The sequence below is a fragment of the Bombina bombina genome, chromosome 7 (genome assembly GCF_027579735.1).
Source record: "Bombina bombina isolate aBomBom1 chromosome 7, aBomBom1.pri, whole genome shotgun sequence".
NCBI lineage: Eukaryota > Metazoa > Chordata > Amphibia > Anura > Bombinatoridae > Bombina > Bombina bombina.
Window position 1 is genome coordinate 524,357,266 of NC_069505.1, and position 8,982 is coordinate 524,366,247.

The window sequence follows — 8,982 nt, forward strand, 5'->3', positions numbered from 1 at the left end:
TTGTAAGGCAGATTCGCTACTCACATGTGGGAGAGCACCAACAGAGGCGCTTACAGGGCAGGCTGGAACCTTGTAGTTGTCCAACAGACTGAGCACTGGCAGAAGAGGTCCGGTTGGTATATGGGATGTGGGAATCCAAACTTGTAAGAAATCTCTCTAGAACACACTGGAATGCCCAAGTCAACCACTCATTTGTGTCTACCAGGTTTCTGAGGCAGTTCTCGCTTTATCCATTTAAGAATACTTTACCCACGTTCTCTTTTGTGTTGGAAATAAGAGCTCTTTTCCAGATACACTTTCCAGCCATAAGATCAAAGATACCAAAGTAGCCTGCTAAATGTAAAGATGGCGTTGAAATCAAGATGTTGTCCAAGTATGGCACCACAGCTATCTATTGCAGTCTGATTAGCACAAGTAGGGCCCATAGGACCTTTGTAAAAATCCTCAGAGCAGTAGCTAAACCAAATGTAGATATAGTGATTGTCCAGGAAGGCAAAACAAAGGAACTGATAATGATCTGAATAAATGAGGATGTGAAGATATGCATCCTTTAGATCTATGGTGGTCATGAACTGTCCCTCAGAGAGTCACACCAGAAGAGAACAGCTCCCGCCACCACCGCAATACCTACAGCCGGCTGAAAGAGTAAACCCACTTAAAAAATATACTTCTCAGGTATTCCTCTAATTTTCTTTCGATATGATCCTTAAAGAAAGTACTATCCTCTAGAAGGGATAGTCGCACGCTTAGCTAGAGTGGAAATAGCACCGTCCACCTTGGGTACCGTATTCCACACCTCCAAATGAGAATACAGAACCGGAAACATTTTCTAAAAACTTAGAGAAGGGGAAAACGAGACACCCGGTCTCTCCCATTCTTTAGATATATCTGCCATCAATGAAGGGACTGGGAACACTGCAGGAGTCTTTAACTTAGGTTGAAAAAACAGAATTTATGCTTACCTGATAAATTACTTTCTCCAACGGTGTGTCCGGTCCACGGCGTCATCCTTACTTGTGGGATATCTCTTCCCCAACAGGAAATGGCAAAGAGTCCCAGCAAAGCTGGCCATATAGTCCCTCCTAGGCTCCGCCCACCCCAGTCATTCGACCGACGGACAGGAGGAAATATATAGGAGAAACCATATGGTACCGTGGTGACTGTAGTTAGAGAAAATAATTCATCAGACCTGATTAAAAAACCAGGGCGGGCCGTGGACCGGACACACCGTTGGAGAAAGTAATTTATCAGGTAAGCATAAATTCTGTTTTCTCCAACATTGGTGTGTCCGGTCCACGGCGTCATCCTTACTTGTGGGAACCAATACCAAAGCTTTAGGACACGGATGAAGGGAGGGAGCAAATCAGGTTACCTAAACGGAAGGTACCACGGCTTGCAAAACCTTTCTCCCAAAAATAGCCTCCGAAGAAGCAAAAGTATCAAATTTGTAAAATTTGGCAAAAGTGTGCAGTGAAGACCAAGTCGCTGCCTTACATATCTGGTCAACAGAAGCCTTGTTCTTGAAGGCCCATGTGGAAGCCACAGCCCTAGTGGAGTGAGCTGTGATTCTTTCAGGAGGCTGCCGTCCGGCAGTCTCATAAGCCAATCGGATGATGCTTTTAAGCCAAAAGGAAAGAGAGGTAGAAGTCGCTTTTTGACCTCTCCTTTTACCAGAATAAACAACAAACAAAGAAGATGTTTGTCTGAAATCTTTTGTAGCCTCTAAATAGAATTTTAGAGCACGGACTACGTCCAAATTGTGTAACAAACGTTCCTTCTTTGAAACTGGATTCGGACATAAAGAAGGTACAACTATCTCCTGGTTAATATTTTTGTTAGAAACAACCTTTGGAAGAAAACCAGGCTTAGTACGCAAAACCACCTTATCTGCATGGAACACCAGATAGGGCGGAAAACACTGCAGAGCAGATAACTCTGAAACTCTTCTAGCAGAAGAAATTGCAACCAAAAACAAAACTTTCCAAGATAGTAACTTAATATCTATGGAATGTAAAGGTTCAAACGGAACCCCTTGAAGAACTGAAAGAACTAGATTTAGACTCCAGGGAGGAGTCAAAGGTCTGTAAACAGGCTTGATCCTAACCAGAGCCTGAACAAATGCTTGAACATCTGGCACAGCTGCCAGTCTTTTGTGTAGTAAGACAGATAAAGCAGAGATCTGTCCCTTTAGAGAACTAGCAGATAATCCTTTCTCCAAACCTTCTTGTAGAAAGGAGAGAATCTTAGGAATTTTTATCTTATTCCATGGGAATCCTTTGGATTCACACCAACAGATATATCTTTTCCATATTTTATGGTAAATCTTTCTAGTTACCGGTTTTCTGGCCTGAACCAGAGTATCTATCACAGAATCTGAAAACCCACGCTTTGATAGAATCAAGCGTTCAACCTCCAAGCCGTCAGCTGGAGGGAGACCAGATTTGGATGTTCGAATGGACCCTGAACAAGAAGATCCTGTCTCAAAGGTAGCTTCCATGGTGGAACCGATGACATATTCACCAGGTCTGCATACCAAGTCCTGCGTGGCCATGCAGGAGCTATCAAGATCACCGAGGCCCTCTCCTGATTGATCTTGGCTACCAGCCTGGGAATGAGAGGAAACGGTGGAAATACATAAGCTAGGTTGAAGGTCCAAGGTGCTACTAGTGCATCTACTAGAGTCGCCTTGGGATCCCTGGATCTGGACCCGTAGCAAGGAACCTTGAAGTTCTGACGAGACGCCATCAGATCCATGTCTGGAATGCCCCATAATTGAGTTATTTGGGCAAAGATCTCCGGATGGAGTTCCCACTCCCCCGGATGGAATGTCTGACGACTCAGAAAATCCGCCTCCCAGTTTTCCACACCTGGGATGTGGATCGCAGACAGGTGGCAGGAGTGATCCTCCGCCCATTGAATTATTTTGGTCACTTCTTTCATCGCCAGGGAACTCCTTGTTCCCCCCTGATGATTGATATACGCAACGGTCGTCATGTTGTCTGATTGGAACCTTATGAATCTGGCCTTTGCTAGTTGAGGCCAAGCCCTGAGAGCATTGAAAATCGCTCTCAGTTCCAGAATGTTTATCAGGAGAAGAGACTCTTCCCGAGACCATAGACCCTGAGCTTTCAGGGATTCCCAGACCGCGCCCCAGCCCACTAGACTGGCGTTGGTCGTGACAATGACCCACTCTGGTCTGCGGAAGCTCATTCCCTGGGACAGATGGTCCAGGGTCAGCCACCAACTGAGTGAATCTCTGGTCTTCTGATCTACTTGAATCATTGGAGACAAGTCTGTATAGTCCCCATTCCACTGTTTGAGCATGCACAGTTGTAATGGTCTTCGATGAATTTGTGCAAAAGGAACTATGTCCATTGCTGCAACCATCAACCCTACTACTTCCATGCACTGCGCTATGGAAGGACGTGGAACAGAATGAAGAACTTGACAAGTGCTTAGAAGTTTTGACTTTCTGACCTCTGTCAGAAAAATCCTCATTTCTAAGGAATCTATTATTGTTCCCAAGAAGGGAACTCTTGTTGACGGAGACAGAGAACTCTTTTCTATGTTCACCTTCCATCCGTGTGATCTGAGAAAGGCCAGAACGATGTCTGTATGAGCCTTTGCCTTTGATAGGGACGACGCTTGTATTAGAATGTCGTCCAAGTAAGGTACTACTGCAATTCCCCTCGGTCTTAGAACCGCTAGAAGGGAACCTAGTACCTTTGTGAAAATCCTTGGAGCAGTGGCTAACCCGAATGGGAGGGCCACAAACTGGTAATGTTTGTCCAGAAAGGCGAACCTTAGGAACTGATGATGTTCTTTGAGGATAGGAATATGTAGGTACGCATCCTTTAGATCCACGGTAGTCATAAATTGACCTTCCTGGATAGTGGGTAGAATCGTTCGAATGGTTTCCATCTTGAACAATGGTACCCTGAGAAATTTGTTTAGGATCTTCAAATCCAAAATTGGTCTGAAAGTTCCCTCTTTTTTGGGAACTACGAACAGATTGGAATAAAATCCCATTCCCTGTTCCTTTATTGGAACTGGGTGTATCACTCCCATCTTTAACAGGTCTTCTACACAATGTAAGAACGCCTGTCTCTTTATTTGGTTTGAGGATAAGTGAGATATGTGGAACCTTCCCCTTGGGGGTAGTTCCCTGAATTCCAGGAGATAACCCTGAGAAACTATTTCTAGCGCCCAGGGATCCTAAAAATCTTTTGCCCAAGCCTGAGCAAAGAGAGAGAGTCTGCCCCCTACTAGATCCGGTCCCGGATCGGGGGCTACTCCTTCATGCTGTTTTGTTAGCAGCAGCAGGCTTCTTGGCCTGCTTACCCTTGTTCCAGCCTTGCATCAGTTTCCAGGCTGGTTTGGGTTGTGAGGCATTACCCTCTTGCTTAGAGGATGCAGAATTAGAGGCCGGTCCGTTCCTGAAATTGCGAAAGGAATGAAAATTAGACTTATTCTTGGCCTTGAAAGGCCTATCTTGTGGAAGGGCGTGGCCCTTTCCCCCAGTGATGTCTGAAATAATCTCTTTCAATTCTGGTCCAAATAGAGTTTTACCTTTGAAAGGGATGTTAAGCAATTTTGTCTTGGATGACACATCCGCTGACCAAGACTTGAGCCAAAGCGCTCTGCGCGCCACGATTGCAAACCCTGAATTTTTCGCCGCTAATCTAGCTAATTGCAAAGCGGCATCTAAAATAAAAGAGTTAGCCAACTTAAGTGCGTGAACTCTGTCCATAACCTCCTCATATGGAGTCTCTCTACTAAGCGAGTTTTCTAGTTCCTCGAACCAGAACCACGCTGCTGTAGTGACAGGAACAATGCACGAAATGGGTTGTAGAAGGTAACCTTGCTGTACAAAAATCTTTTTAAGCAAACCCTCCAATTTTTTATCCATAGGATCTTTGAAAGCACAACTAGCCTCGATAGGAATAGTAGTGCGTTTGTTTAGAGTAGAAACTGCCCTCTCGACCTTAGGGACTGTCTGCCATAAGTCCTTTCTGGGGTCGACCATAGGAAATAATTTCTTAAATATAGGGGGGGGGGGACAAAAGGTATGCCGGGCTTATCCCACTCCTTATTCACTATGTCCGCCACCCGCTTGGGTATAGGAAAAGCGTTGGGGTGCACCGGAACCTCTAGGAACTTGTCCATCTTGCATAATTTCTCTGGAATGACCAAGTTGTCACAATCATCCAGAGTAGATAACACCTCCTTAAGCAGTGTGCGGAGATGTTCTAATTTAAATTTAAATGTCACAACATCAGGTTCAGCTTGTTGAGAAATTTTTCCTGAATCTGAAATTTCCCCATCTGACAAAACCTCCCTCATGGCCACTTCAGATTGGTGTGAGGGTATGACAGAACAATTATCATCAGCGCCCTGCTCTTCAGTGTTTAAAACAGAGCAATCGCGCTTTCTCTGATATGTAGGCATTTTGGATAAAATATTTGCTATGGAGTTATCCATTACAGCCGTTAATTGTTGCATGGTAATAAGCATTGGCGCGCTAGATGTACTAGGGGCCTCCTGCGTGGGCAAAACTGGTGTAGACACAGTAGGGGATGATGTAGTATCATGTTTACTCCCCTCATTTGAGGAATCATCTTGGGCAATTTCATTATCTGTGGCAGTACTGTCCTTACTTTGTTTGGACGCTATGGCACAATTATCACACAAATTTAAATGGGGAGACACATTGGCTTTCATACATATAGAACATAGCTTATCCGAAGGCACAGACATGTTAAACAGGCTTAAACTTGTCAATAAAAGCACAAAAAACGTTTTAAAACAAAACCGTTACTATCTCTTTAAATTTTAAACAGAAAACACTTTATTACTGAATATGTGAAAAAGTATGAAGGAATTATTCAAAAATTACCAAAATTTCACCACAGTGTCTTAAAGCATTAAGAGTATTGCACACCAAATTTCAGAGCTTTAACCCTTAAAATAACGGAACCGGAGCCGTTTACAAATTTAACCCCTATACAGTCCCAGCTATAGCCTTTGCTGAGACCCAACCAAGCCCAGAGGGGAATACGATACCAAGTGACGCCTTCTAGAAACTTTTCCAGCAACTTTCAGATCCTCACACATGCATCTGCATGTCCTGCTCTCAAAAAACAACTGTGCAGTAATGGCGCGAAAATGAGGCTCTGCCTACAACTAGGAAGGCCCCCTGACTGGAAAAGGTGTCTAACATAGTGCCTGCCGTTTAATAAACGTTCCCCAAGTTTATAAATGTGAAATATCAGCCTAAACATGAATAAAATGCCCAAATAAAGCAATCGATTTAGCCCATAAAAGTGTCTACCAGTTTTATAGCCCATATTAAGCCCTTTATTCTGTTTGTTTGACTAAGAAAATGGCTTACCGGTCCCCATGAGGGGAAATGACAGCCTTCCAGCATTACATGGTCTTGTTAGAAATATGGCTAGTCATACCTTAAGCAAAAAAGTCTGCTAACTGTTTCCCCCAACTGAAGTTACTTCATCTCAACAGTCCTATGTGGAAACAGCAATCGATTTTAGTTACTGTCTGCTAAAATCATCTTCCTCTCACAAACAGAAATCTTCATCCTTTTCTGTTTCAGAGTAAATAGTACATACCAGCACTATTTTAAAATAACAAACACTTGATAGAAGAATAAAAAACTACATTTAAACACCAAAAAACTCTTAACCATCTCCGTGGAGATGTTGCCTGTGCAACGGCAAAGAGAATGACTGGGGTGGGCGGAGCCTAGGAGGGACTATATGGCCAGCTTTGCTGGGACTCTTTGCCATTTCCTGTTGGGGAAGAGATATCCCACAAGTAAGGATGACGCCGTGGACCGGACACACCAATGTTGGAGAAAACATTTCCAGCTTGTGAACCTGTTTTTCCTCAGATGATTTAGCCTCAAGTACGTCCAATGTGGACAGAATGTCCTTAGGTAAATATCTTAGGTGTTCAATTTTAAACCTAAAATTAAACTTCCTCTGTATCCTGAATCTTTTCACAAGAGGAGTTAGAGAATGAAAGTTCCACCTTCGAACTTGCCGAGGAATCTTCCTCATCAAAAAATTGAATATGGCTGACCACTGAAGTCTCAACAGAACTGCTGCTCCAGAGGAAAGGCGGTATTGTCTGGGGAACAGGGCCGCAGGGTACTGCATGAGAGGGACTTGGAGAAATTGATTGAGGTTTTAATACAGGCATATCAGGACTAAATGAATCTTGTGAGATCACAGGGGTTAATGGGATAACCTGGGCTGACTGAGAAAATGCAGGTGTCTGAGTACTAAGCCCACTAGAATGAGACTACAGTACAGACGTAAGGCATAAATTACATAATTGCGCAGGGGGGGTATACTGTGCTCAATCTGCAAAACATACATTTATTTGATTCAATTAGGTTAGGAGGGTTCACCTCCTCCTGACTAGAACCTCCATCATGGCAAATAAGAGCCCCTATAATGAAAGCTCTATCAATTCTCAGATAGAGAGAAAAAAAAACTCAATTTAACCCCCATTTTAATGCTTATAGTCTGGATGTCTCACCACCTTCTTTTAAGCCACTCAATGCACTGCCGATCCTCTCTCTGTATAATTTGGCTCACAGAGCACAACTCTATACGCAGAGCAGGGCGGGAAAGTGCACCAAAAAACATAATTTATGCTTACCTGATAAATTTATTTCTCTTGTAGTGTAGTCAGTCCACGGGTCATCCATTACTTATGGGATTATATCTCTTCCCCAACAGGAAGTTGCAAGAGGATCACCCAAGCAGAGCTGCTATATAGCTCCTCCCTTCACATGTCATATCCAGTCATTCGACCGAAACAAGACGAGAAAGGAGAAACCATAGGGTGCAGTGGTGACTGGAGTTTAATTAAAAATTTAGATCTGCCTTAAAAAGACAGGGCGGGCCGTGGACTGACTACACTACAAGAGAAATAAATTTATCAGGTAAGCATAAATTATGTTTTCTCTTGTTAAGTGTAGTCAGTCCACGGGTCATCCATTACTTATGGGATACCAATACCAAAGCTAAAGTACACGGATGAAGGGAGGGACAAGGCAGGAACTTTAAACGGAGGGAACCACTGCCTGAAGTACCTTTCTCCCAAAAATAGCCTCCGAAGAAGCAAAAGTGGCAAATTTGTAAAATTTTGAAAAAGTGTGAAGTGAAGACCAAGTTGCAGCCTTGCAAATCTGTTCAACAGAGGCCTCATTTTTAAAGGCCCAGGTGGAAGGCACAGCTCTAGTAGAATGAGCTGTAATTCTTTCAGGAGGCTGCTGTCCAGCAGTCTCATAGGCTAAACGTATTATGCTACGAAGCCAAAAGGAGAGAGAGGTAGCCGAAGCCTTTTGACCTCTCCTCTGTCCAGAGTAAACGACAAACAGGGAAGAAGTTTGACGAAAATCTTTAGTTGCCTGCAAATAGAACTTCAGGGCACGGACTACGTCCAGATTATGCAAAAGTCGTTCCTTCTTTGAAGAAGGGTTAGGACACAATGATGGAACAACAATCTCTTGATTGATATTCCTGTTAGAAACTACCTTAGGTAAGAACCCAGGTTTAGTACGCAGAACTACCTTGTCTGAATGAAAAATCAGATAAGGAGAATCACAATGTAAGGCAGATAACTCAGAGACTCTTCGAGCCGAGGAAATAGCCATCAAAAACAGAACTTTCCAAGATAACAGCTTGATATCAATGGAATGAAGGGGTTCAAATGGAACGCCTTGCAGAACGTTAAGAACTAAGTTTAAGCTCCACGGCGGAGCAACAGTCTTAAACACAGGCTTAATCCTAGCCAAAGCCTGAACGTCTGGAACTTCTGCCAGACGCTTGTGTAGAAGAATAGACAGAGCAGAAATCTGTCCCTTTAACGAACTAGCGGATAAGCCCTTTTCTAAACCCTTTTGTAGAAAAGACAATATCCTAGGAATCCTAACCTTACTCCATGAGTAACTCT